At 35.1% G+C, this 15308-nt stretch overlaps 2 pseudogenes; one reads left to right on the top strand and one right to left on the bottom strand.

Moving 5' to 3' along the window:
- Nucleotides 1–314: 314 nt before the first annotated feature.
- Nucleotides 315–1830, bottom strand: LOC122901812 (annotated as a pseudogene).
- A 782-nt stretch (nt 1831–2612) lies between these two features.
- Nucleotides 2613–3376, top strand: LOC122901814 (annotated as a pseudogene).
- The last annotated feature ends 11932 nt before the right edge of the window (nt 3377–15308 follow it).

Genomic DNA, 15308 nt, shown 5'->3' with positions numbered 1-15308 from the left:
TAGTCATCTTACTTGACTTTGGCTAAAATTCAATTGCTTCCCCTGTTATTAGCATGATTCCTAAACTTCTTTAAGGGCCCTAAATGAACTCATTTTTTCTCTATCTTTTTCATGTCTCACAACTTTGCACTTCATAACCCATTGCCGCATAATACTGAATGACATGCAAGTCTTCAAATTGACCATGTGCTTTGTTTCTTTTAACCATTACATAGTGTTCCTTTCTCTCTTTTTCTTCCAATGTTCAGTTTCCTTTACTGATGCCTCTCTCCCTGAAGGACAGGTTCAGGATGATAGGTGATGGCAAGAGATGTTCACTTAAAGATCTTTCCCTAACTGAAAGCTTTGCCCACATGATAGAAGTTCTCCTCCCAGGAAAAGAACTCTGAAACCAGTGAACCAGTGTTTGGGTTCTCCTCACTGCCAAGGTCCAGTTTCTACCATGTATTGACTCTGACTCTTAGTCCACCTGCCAGTCTGGACTCAATAGAAAAGCAAGATCCTGGCCTTAGAAGTCCCAGACCAGCTGCTATTGTTGGCTCCAAAGGGAGTGACACAAGCAAAAGCATTCTTCCTTGGTTTATCCAACCTCTAGAACATCCCAGTGGTGAGTTTGAAGGTCTGGGTGAGCTCTTGGGGAAGCAGTCCTCAGAATAGCACAGAGAACAGTCATCCTTAGCAAAGTGCTCCCAAACATAGGGCAGCACCACAGAGAGGGTGTCCTCATTGGATTATTTGCACTTAAATTCAACCAATACAAAGGTATTCTTGGGCATGTGAGCAAAGGGATCCTCGGCCTTTGCCTCAATAGTCAACACCTGCTCACAGTCATCCATCTTCTCCTCAGGAGCAGGGACAGCAGTCTTTTTCTCCTCTTTCCACTCAGCCTGTGGCTTCTGCTTCTCATCTCAAGCACGCTTCTCTTTCCATGGAGTAATCTTTTCAGGATGGCTCTCTGCAAATTTTAACATTGACCTGGTCTATCTTCTCATACAGAATTTCACCTCCCCCAAGATAGCCCCAAACTGGGGCTGGTTAATGCAGGGGAGGATCCAGTGGCTGGAGTCAGGGAAGGTCTGGTGGAAAGAAGGCTCCAGGACCTTTTTATAGAGCCACAACAGGGTGCAGACAACTGTGACGTCAGCCAGTGTCACACATTCGCCCACAGAAAAGTCCTTGTTTTTTTGTTTTGTTTTGTTTTTAAGATTTTATTTATTTATTTGACAGAGAGAGATCACAAATAGGCAGAGAGGCAGGCAGAGAAAGAGAGGGAAGCAGGCTCCCCGATGATCAGAGAGCCCGATGCGGGACTCGATCCCAGGACCCTGAGATCATGATTTGAGCCGAAGGCAGCGGCTTAACTCACTGAGCCACCCAGACGCCCAAAAAAGTCCTTGTCTTTAAGTGAGCATCCAGTAGCCCCAGAATTTGCCTTATTTCCTCCTTTGCATTCTATGTCACCTGCTTCTTGTGGTGCACAATGCCCGAAGTGGGGAACACCCAGGTACTGACTGGGGTCACTATGTCACTGTCAACGAAGCTCACCTTTGAGCTTTGCTGCCTCTGGAGTACCTCCCCACAGCTCCTTATTGCTCACAGAGTAGGCACTGGCATTGCTGTCAAACACACAGAAACCATTGTCACCCTTAAATGCTGGAAACTTGCTGACAGGAAATTTACAGAGAAATTTGGGAGTGTGGTTGATTTGGCCAAAGTGGAAGTAGGGGTTGCAGAGAGTACTTGGACCTAAGCCCCGTTGTACTGAGCAGCAATGAGAGACTTGAAGGCCCTCCAGTTTTCAGGATATATGCACAGGGTGTCGGCTGCCATGGTGATTCCACACGTAAAAACCTATTCCTTTCTTAATCTAGAACATTCTACCCATATGCCTCTCACCTTTATTTGCAACTATCAAAATCCCATTTGAACCCGGGGACTCAGTTAAAAGGTCACTTCCTGCGTAAAGTTTCAGTTGAACACAGAGTCTGAGAGCTGCTTCTATTTTGCTCTTACCAGAGGCTGGTTAAAGGAAAACTAAAAAAATTTATAACTATTACAAACATAAAAAGAACTCAATAAAGTGTCTGGGTTCAAAATTAAGGTAGCTGGGTCAAGAATCACTAGGTTTCAAATATGTAAATCAATTAATAATAAAAGGAGACATTTACAGTAACTTAACAACTGTGCAGTGTATCTAGGGTATCAAGACCTGTTTAAAAAAAAAAAAAAAAAAACCTCTCAAAGAAAACTTAAAAAAAAATACTCTCAAAGAAAACTTAAAAAAAAAATACTAGTAGGAAATACAAATGAAGACTTGAACAAGTGGAAAGAGTACTATATTCATGAGTAAGTGGATTCCAAGATTTCACTTATACCTAAATTAATCTACACATTTTATACTTGTTCAATAAAAATACCAGTATTGTGTTTTTAATTTGATAAACTTTCAAAAAGTCAAATAGAAAATAAATCAGAGAAAAATAGCTACAAAAATTATAGGAAAAAATGAGTAATACCTCATTTCTAATATCATAAGACATACCAGATGAATCATAGATTTGAATGTAATATCTGAAGTTGAGAAAGGAGTTTTTTTCATGCCTGGAACAGCCATGGCCTATGGTTCCAAGAAGCATCTGAAGCAGAAAGTAACTCTAAAACACTGGAAGTTGGATAAACTGATATGTTAGCTCCTCAACCATCTCCAAGTTGCCATTGTCTGAGAGACTGTCTCCCTTTCATCATTTTCCTAAGAATAGGCTTAAGTATGCCCTAAAAGAAGATAAAGTAAGGAAGATAAACATGTAATGCTTCATTGGTGCCAAGGTCCAAACTGATCTAACTTACATGTTGGTTTTATGGATGTCCCAAGTCGTAATAAGACTGAAGAGAATTTCAGTCTAATCTGTGACACCAAGAGTCACTTTGCTATTCACTGTATTTCATCTGAGGAGGGCAAGTCCAAGTTGTGCAAAGTGACAAAGATTCTTGTGGAAACAAAAGGAATCCTTCATCTAATGACCCCTGATGTTCACACCATCAACTCTCCTGATCCCTTCATCATTCACATTGATTTGGAGACTTGAAAGTTTACTGATTCCATCAGGTTCGATACTGGTAATTTGTATATGGTAACTGAATGTGTTAACCTGGGAAGAATTGGTGTAATCACCAAGAAAGAGAGACCCAGGCTTCTTTCAGTATAGTTCACATGAAAGATACCAATAGCAACAAATTTGCCATCCAGCCCTCCAACATTTTTGTTATTGGCAAAGACAGTAAGCCATGGATTTCTCTTTCCCATGGAAAGGGTATCTGCCTCACCATTGCTGAAGAGATAGACAAGACACTGGTAACCAAATAGAACAGTGGGTGAATTGGTGTCTTGGTGATGACTGGAATTCTCTACACTTAATTAAAGATAATGCACCATGAAAAAAAAAGTGGTAAAAGGAAACACGAGACACTTTATACAATACTTGTATGAAAATGTCCTTTGAAAGTATGACAAATTCCTGAAACTAGTAAAGAAAATATTGAAAAAAGTAAGACTTTCTACATATAAAATTCACTAGAGGTAATATCCCAGGTAGAAAAAAATAGTTCACCCAAATTGAGTGATTTGAGGAAGGCTGAATGAAAGGACAAAGCAAAGTGTAGGATTATTAGGAAAACACCAGAGTTAGTGCATTGCCTAAAAACTGGTACTAGCGGGGTACATAATTTCTTTTAAGCCTGAAGAGGTGAGGGAAGAGCAGCTACTGGACTCAGATAAATTTTTAAGAGAGCTGGCTAGCAGAACATAATCCTGCAGGAATGGAGGATACACTTCAGGGATGGAGGGAGGAAACCAGGGTTATAAATTTGCTCTCCTCCCTTCCTTTACTCTTCTGTGTCAGTACTCCTAATTGGTGGAACTTAGGTCAACCCATAGAGTTCATTCTCTTGAGGCACAAAACCTAAAAAATACAGTAACCAAAATTAAGAATAAATGGGTTTATTAGATTAGACACAACAAAGATCACTATAAAATAGAATTAATCACTGTAAAATACTAGATTGAAACATAGAAGAAGGGGTGAAAAATCAGAAAAGAGTAAGAGGTATGTTGTACACTGTTAAATATTCTAAAAGAAAAAGAGGTTAGAGAGTATATGACAGAAGCAACATTTGAACATATGCTGTCCAAGAATTTTCAAAAATTAATGAACGAAAAAAATGGCGTTTGGAAAACTGGATATCTGCATGCAAAAGGATGAAGTTGGACCTCTACTTGATACCATATATTTAAAAAATTAACTCAAAATGTATAAAAAACCTAAATAGTCCTAAGACCTAAAAACTGTAAAACTCTTAGAAATAAACAGGCAAAAATCTTTGTGACATTTGAGTTGGCAGTGATTTCCTGGATGTAACACAAAAAGCACAAGAAAAACAGATAAATTGGACTACATCAAAATTAAAACTTTTATACATCGAAAGACATAATCAAAAGAATTAGATGCAACCCCAAAAATGGGGAAAATACTTGCAAATCGTGTCTTATAAAGGGTTAATGTCCAGAGTAAAGAACTCCTACTACTCAACAAAACCAAGAAAGAAAACATAAACAACTCAATTTAAAAATGGAAAGGCTTGAATAGACCTTTCTCTAAAGAAAATATACAAATGGATAATAAGACATGAAATGATGCTCAACATAGCTAATCATTAGGGAATGTAAATTAAAACCACAATGAAATGCCACTTCATACCCATTAGGATGGTTATTATCAAAAACACAGAAAATAACAAGTGTTGGCAAGGATGTGGTGAGATTGGAAGTCCTAGTACTGGGAATGTAAAATGGCTCAGCTGCTATGGAGAATGTCATGGCCATTCCTCAAAAACTAAAAATGGAATTATCATATGATCCAGCAATTCTACTTCTGAAATAATTGAAAACAGAGAGTCTTAAACAGATATTTGTATATCCACATTCATAGTAGCACTATTCACAGTAACTAACAGGGGGAAGCAACCCAAGTGTCTATTGACAGATGAATGGATAAACGAAATGTGGTGTATACATACATTGAATATTATTTGGTGTTAAAAACAAGGAAATTCTGACACATGTTACAATATGGACTTTAAAGGCATTATCCTAACTGAAATAAGCCAAACACAAAAGGATAAATACTGTATGATACCATTAAATGAGATGTTTAGAATAGCCAAATTCATAGATACAGAAAATAGAATTGTGGCTGCCAGGGACTGTGAGAAGGAAGATATTGGGATTTATTGTTTAATGGATATGGAATATCAGTTTGCAGTTATGAAAAAGTTTTAGAGAGGGATGGTAGTGATTGTTGTATAACAATGTAAATGTACTTAAATGCATATAAACTGACATTTAAAGTGGTTAAAATGGCAAATGTTCATTTCTGAAAAATATAGTTTTATAAAGAAGTAAATTCTCCACAAACTGGCCTATGGATATGAAGCAATCTCAATAAAATTATATGTAGGGTTGCTCAGATTAGGGGAGAGACAAACAGCTAAGACTAGATGGGTAGATGAGGCTGAGTGCATCTGAGGGGCCACAGAAAATGAATCTTGTATTTTGAAAAAAATGAAAATTAAGTTTTGCAATTTCTACATCTTAGCACAGTGTGTAATATGTAGTAGGAGCTTCATAATACTTTTTTTAAATAATTAGAAATATTTTTAATAAATATTTTGCTTTTCTTAGTCAAAAGGGATGTCATATTTGTGTATCTTATGACCCAACTTTCTTTCTTGTTCCAATTATTTTCATCTCCTAGGGAGTAAAGATTGCCTACAAACAATAAAGCAAAAACACATACATACACAACCCAAAAAGAAAAATGGGAAAAGACTATGAGTTGACAATTCAAAAAAGAAAAAGAGAATGAGCAATAATCATATGAAAGCCTTATAAACCTCAGACATAAAATTACATGGCTTGAATTAAAATGTTCATTTATTTTTACTGCCTTATGCAACTCCACTAAAATAACAGTAAGTGGGTATCAATGAAAAAGAAAGTCACAGTCAATGAATGATATCCATAAATATTTATAAGATATATTGTTGAAAGTGGACACATTATGGTTACTAACATAAAATTGTAAAAAGACTTTAAGCCTCGATATGAGCACAGACGATGCCTATAACAGAGAACACTAATTCAGCAAGTAACACCTATAAAGGCCAGAATAGAAGCACCATTTATTTCCAGAGGAGATGAACAATGGGATGAAAAGTATAGTGGCCAATTTAAACTGATCATAAAATGGAATTAAAACCAAGGTCTCCTTTGCTTCCCTGCCAACTCCCTGTGGGGAAACCAAAAGCTTTTTTGGGGATAAATTGAACTATAGAAACTCTAGATTCAGAGAAAGTAGTCAATTGAAAGTAGCCCACTAATAGACAAGACTCACCAAAGCACACAGAGGTGTCAGTGAGCTTTACAGAACCTAACACTTAGACTTTATCACCAGATGTTTGAGAAGAATAAATTTTAGAGTTGGCTTATCAATATCTATAAAAATTCTGCTGAGGTTTTGATTGAGATTGACTTGAATTCACCATCCTCAGTGAAACTGAGGATACTTAATATCCTAACAATAGTGAGTCTTCTAATCCATGGACATTGTATATCTTTCAATTTATTTATTATTAATTTTTGTCAATCTCTCATAGTTTTCACCTTACATATTACTTTTTTCCCTTCAGATTTATATATCCATGCCAAATTTTTTGATGTAATCATAAACAGTACTGTTCTTATAATTGCATATTATAATTGCTTACTACTAATTTATCTAAATATAATTAATTTTGTGTGTTTTGTGTGTGTGTGTGTGTGGACTTTGTATACTGTAACCTGGATAAGCTGATTTACTAGATGTAGGAGATTTTTGTATATTCTTTGAGATTATCTAAATAATTATGTTCTCTTCAAATAGAATTATTTATTCTTTTCTGATTTGGATGCTTTTCTTTTTTCTTGCCTTATTGCTTTGGATAGATTTTACAGTACAACATTAAATTGAAGTCATGAAAAATGACATTCATGCCTTGCTATAACTCTTAGGGAGAAAGCATTCAGTCTTTCACTAATAAGAATGATGTGATGTGTAGGGTTTTGTAAATGTTCTTTATTAGGATAAGCTACCTTCTATTCCTAGCTTGCTGAAAGCTTATATCACATACAGGTGTTTAATTTTACTGAATTTTTATATATATATTAAAATTAATTTTTTTCTGTTTGGTCTGTTAATATTATGCATTATATTGATTTTGCAATAAATGAGCTTTACATTTCTGGGATAAACCCAAACTGGTCATGATATATTATTGTTTGTATACATTGTTAGATTTGATTTGCTAAGTTTTTTGTTTGTTTGTTTGTTTTTGTTTTTGTTTTTTTTTGAAGATTTTTGTGTCTACATCCATGAGGGCATATAATTTTCTTTCCTTAAAATTTTTTTATGGTTTTGATATTAGGATAATGCTGGTCTCAGAAACTGAGTTAGAAAATATTCCCTCTTTATATTTCCTAGAAGAGATTTTGTTTAATTGTTACTTATTCCTTAAATTTTTGGTAGTATTCATTAGTGAAGCTACCTGAGCCTATTGTTTGTATGTGTATAAGATTTTTAACTAGAAATTCAATTTGTTTAAGAGGTATCAAAATACTTAGGTTATTTGTTACTTTTTGAATGATTTTTGATAGTTTGTGTCTTTCAAAAAATTGGCTCATTTTATTTATAGTGTCAAATTTATGGGCATTGAATTGTGTTATCTCCTTAATGAATTTGTTAGCTGGGTAACAAATTACACTAAAAATTAAAGACAAAGGCTACACCATTAAATATTTGTTTCCTCACAGTTTCAGTTTCCCCACAGAAACTGACTTACCTAGATGTTCCTGGCTCATGATCTTTTATGAGTTGCAGGTAAGCTGTTGACCAGGGCAATGGTTTCATCTGAATTTGATCTGGAGTGGGGGGGAATATACTTCACTCAGTTTCTTGTTAGCAGGTGTCACTCTCTTGCCATGTGGGCCTCTATAAAGCTTTCTCACAACGTGGTATTTGGAGTCCCCGAGAAAAGGACTACAGAAGAATTTAAAAAAAAAAAAAAAAAAAAAAAAAGCAAGTGAGAGGGCCCAAGGTGAAAATCAAATTTATTTTATAACCTAATCTTAGGAGATACAGCCCACTGTTTCTAGAATAATCTCTTCATTAGAAGCAAGTCATGAAGTCAGTCCAGCTAACAGTCAGGGGAGAGTATTACATAAGAGCATGAATACCAACAGGTATTGATCTTTGCGAGGAATTGAGGCAGGCTGTATTACACACCTATCCTTTTAAAGTCTGTGGGAACTATAGTGATATATCTTCCTCCAATACTGGTAATTTATCTCTTCTCTCTTACTTTTTTGGACATTCTAACTAGAGATTTATCAATATTATTGATACTTTCAAAGAAACAACTTTTGGTTTCACTGATTTTCCCTACTATTTTCTGTTTTAAATTTCATTGACATCTGATTTTATATTTATCACTTCCCTCTGTTTATTTGCTTTTTACTGGTTTATTCTGCTGGAAGTTTGGTAATTGATTTCAGAATTTTCTTCATTTCTAATTTGAGCTTTTAACCATATATTTTTCCTCTAAGAACTGCTATTAGGTACATAGTTTTGATACGATGTCATTTTATTTTCATTTGGTTCAAAATATTTTTTTTTAAATTTCCCTTGACACTCTTCTTTGATGCATAAGTTTTATAAAGAACGTTGTTTAATTTCTCAAAAAACATACTTTGTAGGATTTTTTAAAAAATTTGTTCAGGTTTCTTTTTTGGCCTACCACATTCTCTGTTTTGGTGAATATTCCATTTACATTGAAAATAAGAAATATTTTTCTTGATGGACTGTTCTCTATTAGATATAGTTGGTTTGTGGTATTGTTGAGATCATCTTTATCTTTACTGACTTTCTACTTTGTTCAATAAATTACTGAAAGAAGAGTGGTGAAGAATTCAACTATAATTGTGGATTCATCTATTGTTTTTTCAGTATGTGCTCTATGTATTTTGAAGCTCTGTTGTTAGGTAATATGCACATTTAGAATTGTTCTCTTGAGAACTGTACACTTTATCATTATGTAATGACTCTCTTCATTTCTAGTAGTATTCATTCTAAAATCTACTTTGTTACTAATATACTCCAGCTTTCTATTGGATAGTATTTGCATGATATATATTTCATCATTCACTTACTTTTAGCCTACATATTTTTATATTAAAATCAGTTTCACATAGATATCTTGTGATTTGGTATTTTTTTAAAATCGATTTTGACAATCTCAGTATCAACTGGTATGTTCAGGCCAGTCAAATTTAGGTATTATTAATATGATTGCAATAAAATTTATCTTGTTAGCTGTTTTTTTTTGTTTATTCAATTCAGTCTTTGTTTCTTTTTTCTTCTTCTGCCTTCTCTTATGCTATTCAAGAATTTTTAATAATTTCATTGTCTCTATTATTATTTATGTCTTTAAAAATATTCTATGGTTGCCCTAGGGTTTACAATATATATCTATATTAGTTTCTCATTGATGTTATAACATATTACCACAAACTTTGTAGTTTAATATAATGTAAATTTGTTATATTACAGTTCTGCATGTCAGAAGTCCAAAATCAGTCTTTATGGATTAAAGTCAAGATGTTGGGAAGGCCAGTTCCCTCTGGAGGCTCTGAAGAGAAAATCTGTTTCCTTACTTTTCATAGGCTGTAGAGGCAAATTGCATTCCTTGTTTCATGACCCTACTTATTCCATTCTTTGTATTCCTCATTTCATTGTATAGATTCAGTTTTTTTCTCATATATTACTTCTGCCTAAACATTAATCATTTCTTGTAGAGAAAATATGATGACAATGAATTTCCTAGGTTTTTTGAGATTTTTATTTTTATTTTTTGATTTGGAAGTTTATGTTCACTAGGTTTGGAATTCTGGTTTGACAGGTGTTTTTTTTGTTTGTTTGTTTGTTTTGGTTTGTTTTGTTTTCTAAGAATTTTAGAGATATCTCCTGCTTCCCAGCTTGCATGATTTCTGAAGAGAAGTTTGCCATAAATCTTACCTTTTTTCTTTGGTAAGCAATGTTATTTTTTTCTCTGGCTATCTTCCAGATCTTCTCTATATATTTTGTTTTCAGTACTACCAAAATTGAATGAGGAAGAAATCGACAACCTGAATAGACCGATATCTAATAACGAGATTGAAGCAGTGATCAAAAACCTCCCAAAAAACAAAAGCCCAGGACCTGACGGATTCCCTGGGGAATTCTACCAAACTTTCAAAGAAGAAATAACACCTATTCTCCTGAAGCTGTTTCAAAAAATTGAAGCAGAAGGAAAACTTCCAGACTCTTTCTATGAAGCCAGCATTACCCTGATCCCCAAACCAGGCAAAGACCCTTCCAAAAAGGAGAATTTTAGACCAATATCACTGATGAATATGGACGCTAAGATTCTCAACAAGATCCTAGCCAACAGGATCCAACAGCACATTAAAAAGATTATCCACCATGATCAGGTGGGATTCATCCCTGGGCTACAAGGATGGTTCAACATTCACAAATCAATCAATGTGATACAACAAATTAATATGAGAAGAGATAAGAACCACATGGTCCTCTCAATTGATGCAGAAAAAGCATTTGACAAAATCCAGCATCCATTCCTGATTAAAACGCTTCGAAGTATAGGGATAGAGGGAACATTCCTGAACCTCATCAAATCTATCTATGAAAGACCCACAACAAATATCATCCTCAATGGGAAAAAGCTTGCAGCCTTCCCGTTGATATCAGGAACAAGACAAGGATGCCCACTTTCACCACTCTTGTTCAACATAGTATTAGAAGTCCTAGCAACAGCAATCAGACAACAGAGAGAAATAAAAGGTATCCAAATTGGTAATGAAGAAGTCAAACTCTCTCTCTTCGCAGATGACATGATTCTTTATATGGAAAACCCAAAAGACTCCACCCCCAAACTACTAGAACTCATACAGCAATTCAGCAGCGTGGCAGGATACAAAGTCAATGTACAGAAATCAGTGGCTTTCTTATACACTAACAATAAAAATACAGAAAGGGAAATTAGAGAATCGATTCCATTTACTATAGCACCAAGAACCATAAGATACCTGGGAATAAACCTAACCAAAGAGGTAAAGGATCTGTACTCAAGGAACTATAGAACGCTCATGAAAGAAATTGAAGAAGACACAAATAGATGGAAGACCATTCCATGCTCTTGGATCGGAAGAATAAACATTGTTAAAATGTCTATACTGCCTAGAGCAATCTATACTTTTAATGCCATTCCAATCAAAATTCCACCGGCATTCTTCAAAGAGCTGGAGCAAATAATCCCAAAATTTGTATGGAATCAGAAGAGACCCCAAATCGCTAAAGAAATGTTGAAAAACAAAAATAAAGCTGGGGGCATCGCGTTACCTGATTTCAAGCTTTATTACAAAGCTGTGATCACCAAGACAGCATGGTACTGGCATAAAAACAGACACATAGACCAGTGGAACAGAGTAGAGAGCCCAGATATGGACCCTCAACTCTATGGTCAATTAATCTTCGACAAAACAGGAAAAAATATACAGTGGAAAAAAGACAGTCTCTTCAATAAATGGTGCTGGGAAAACTGGACAGCTACATGTAGAAGAATGAAACTCGACCATTCTCTTGCACCATACACAAAGATAAACTCAAAATGGATAAAAGACCTCAACATGAGACAGGAATCCATCAGAATCCTAGAGGAGAACATAGGCAGTAATCTCTTCGATATCAGCCACAGCAACTTCTTTCAAGATATGTCTCCAAAGGCAAAGGAAACAAAAGCAAAAATAAACTTTTGGGACTTCATCAAAATCAAAAGCTTCTGCACAGTAGTTTAAATATGACATGTCTTAAGTGATGGGTGGGATTATTTCTGGCTGATCTGTGAATTACTGGATCTATGGCTTGGAGTCTGTCATTAATTCTGGAAAATTTTGGTCATTACTTCCTCAAATATTTCTTCTGTTTATTTTCTTTCTTATCTCCTGGGATTCCAATTACACTTATATTAAACTGTTTAATATTGTCCCGTATCTCTTAATATCCCATTTCTGTTTCTCTCTCTTTCATTTTTTCTTCTTGTGTTGCTGTGTTTTGGATCATTTCTATTGTCCTATCTTCAAGTTTACTGATTCTTTTACTATGCCACATCTACTGATGGGTCTTTTAAAGAAATTCTTTATTACTGTGTTTCTCATTTCTAGCATTTCAATTTGATTCATTTTTATTTTTTTAAGATTTTATTTATTTATTTGACAGACAGAGATCATAAGTAGGCAGAGAGGCAGACAGGGGGAGGGGGGAAGCAGGCTCTCTGCTGAGCAGAGAACCTGACATGGGGCTCAATCCCAGGACCCAAAGGATCATGACCTGAGCTGAAGGCAGAGGCTTAACACACTGAGTCACCCAGATGCCCCAATTTGGTTCATTTTTTAAAGATCTATTTATCCATTTGAGAGTGAGAGAGAGCATATGCATGAGTAGAGAGAAAAGGAGAGGGAGAGAATCTTCAAGCAGACTCCCCCAGCTGACTGTGGAGCCCAACACAGGGCTTGATCCTACCATGTAGAATATTACAGTCTGAGCTGAAACAAAGAGTTAGATGCCCAAACCACTGATCCACCCAGGAGCCCCTCCATTTGACTCATTTTTATAATTTTCATCTCCATGCTGAAATTATCTACCTAATTTTGTATGTTTTCTATCTTCTTCTTTAGCATCTTTAATATAAAAATCACAATCATTTTAAATTTCCTGTCAGATAGTTTCAACATCTGTGTCATATCTGAGTTTAACCCTAATGATTGCTTTGTCTCTTCTCAGCTTGTCTTTTGCTTCCTTCTCATAAGGTCTTAAACCTTTTGTTGAAAGCTGTATATTAGTGTTGCCTTCTGTCCAGCCAGGTGAGCAAGTGCTTACATCTCCCCTCTCTTCTATAGGTACTGTCTCTCTTTATATTTTGGGCCAGTTGTTTGCCATGTATTCAATGGATATGGAAAAAAATTGAAATTAAAGTATGTCTGGCTCTTTTTTATTGAAATGCTGGGATTGTTGCTTCTCTCTGCTCTTTATATCCTGTGACAGAACTAGAAAAACTGCTTCATCCTTCAATTATATGTTGATATCACTTTAATTTAAAAATTACAAATGAGAAGATTCTGAAGTATAATAATCTCATGAAATGTAACTTAAAACAATCATTTCATACTTATCACACTGACAAAAATTAAAAGTGTTGATTAGTATGTGAAGTAACAGGAGCTTTATTCAATTCACTGAAAATGAGAGTATGATTTGAAAAAAATCATTCTGGAAAGCAACTGGCAATATTCATTAAAATTGAAAAAGTGTACACTTTTTGATCTAGCAATTTTAGTTTTAGACAACTATATTGGAGAATTTTTTTTAAGATTTTATTTATTTATTTGAGAGAGAGCTCACAGAAGAAGAGGAAGAAGCGGACTCCCTGCTGAGCAGTAAGCCTGATGCAGGGCTTGATCCCAGGACCCCAAGACCATGACCTGAGCCAAAGGCAGATGCTTAACCAACTGAGCCACCCAGGCACCCCTATGCTAGAGTATTTCTCTTACATGTGCATAGGACGCTTACATAATGGTAGCATTTTATAGCATGGAAATCATTAATAATGCCTATCAATAAAGAAATAGAGAAAATGACTTTTCATACAATGGAATACTATACACATTAAAATGAATGATTTAATATATGTGCATTAAAACAGATAAATCCCAAAAACTAAAGTTCAGTTAAATTGGCAGATCACAAAAGGATATGTTTCCTATACCATTCAAATGAAACTGAAAAACATCTAAAACAATTACTTTTGTTCTTTATGGTTCTATGTGTATATTTAAAAAAGATAAAGACATACTTAGGGATGAGTGACAGCAGCTACAGAATGGTCATAATCTCTGGTGGTAAAAAATGTTGTATGGGAGAAATACAGACAATGTGATTTAGATGTATATATTTCTTTTTTCTAAAAAAATACAATCTTAGTCCATTTGAGTGGCTATAACAAAAATACCATAGACTGGTTAGCTTATAAATAATAGAAACATATTTCTCACAGTTCTGGAGGCTAGAAGTCCAAGATCATGTCTCCAGCATGTTCATGTTCTGGTGGGGGTCCACTTCCTGTTCATAGCTGGCACCTTCTCATTGTACCTTTACATAGTAGAAAGGGTGAGGGATCTCTGTGAGGTGTTTATTCTAAGAGCACTAATCCCATTCATGAGGGCTCTTCCTTCATGACCTAAAAACTTCTCAAAGGTCCTACCTTCTAATACCATCATTTTTAGAGGTTAGTATTTCAACATAGGAATTTTGGGGAAACAGAAACATTTAGATCATAGCATGTATATAGCAACATCTGGTAACCATGGGTTATGGGCACATGAGTGTCTGCTATATATGTTTCCACATATTTAAAAGGTCTCCTAATTAAATATTTTTAAAGGAATTTAGTCTTTATTGCTCTCACATGAATTGTTCTGGTTCAATTAGAGATAATTTATATCAGACTACTTAGACCTATCATAGATAATAGCTGCTCATACTAACTGTTTTTCAAACAGTTTAGTAAAAATTAAAGGGGAAATTTTAAGACTCACTAGTATATGAAGACATTATTAGTATGTATACCTCCCACCAACTACAGATTAAGTAGAAACAGTTAGTCCTAGTTGTCAAGTTCACTGCCATCTCTTCCCTGTGAATGGAGGAAATGGTTCTCTAAATGGTGGTTGTGGCTCCGCAGGAACTTCTGATAGTGGTGCCCTGAGGCACCTTTATGTTGCTATTATCCTGGTTAATTTAGAAAGATTTAAAGTGATAAAGATGTCTCTCCCAGATTTAGGTTTTAAATTCTTTTATTTTTCAAATATTTCATCATAGTGTATGTTCCTAACACTTGCCTTAGGTAGTAGTTCATTTGAGAGTAAGATAAAAATATGAAGATGCAACAGGATCAACCCTATTTCTAAAGGTCTTTTTCTTTTTTTTTTCCAAATATATATATTTTTAAATTTATTTATTTGACAGAGAGAGATCACAAGTAGGCAGAGAGGCAGGCAGAGAGAGAGGAGGAAGCAGGCTCCCCGCCGAGCAGAGAGCCCGATGCGG

Source organism: Neovison vison, chromosome 3 (assembly GCF_020171115.1).
Source record: "Neovison vison isolate M4711 chromosome 3, ASM_NN_V1, whole genome shotgun sequence".
In the NCBI taxonomy this organism is placed as follows: Eukaryota; Metazoa; Chordata; class Mammalia; order Carnivora; family Mustelidae; genus Neogale; species Neogale vison.
The sequence above is the reverse complement of the archived record's forward strand: the minus strand, read 5'-3'. Positions and strand labels throughout refer to the sequence as shown.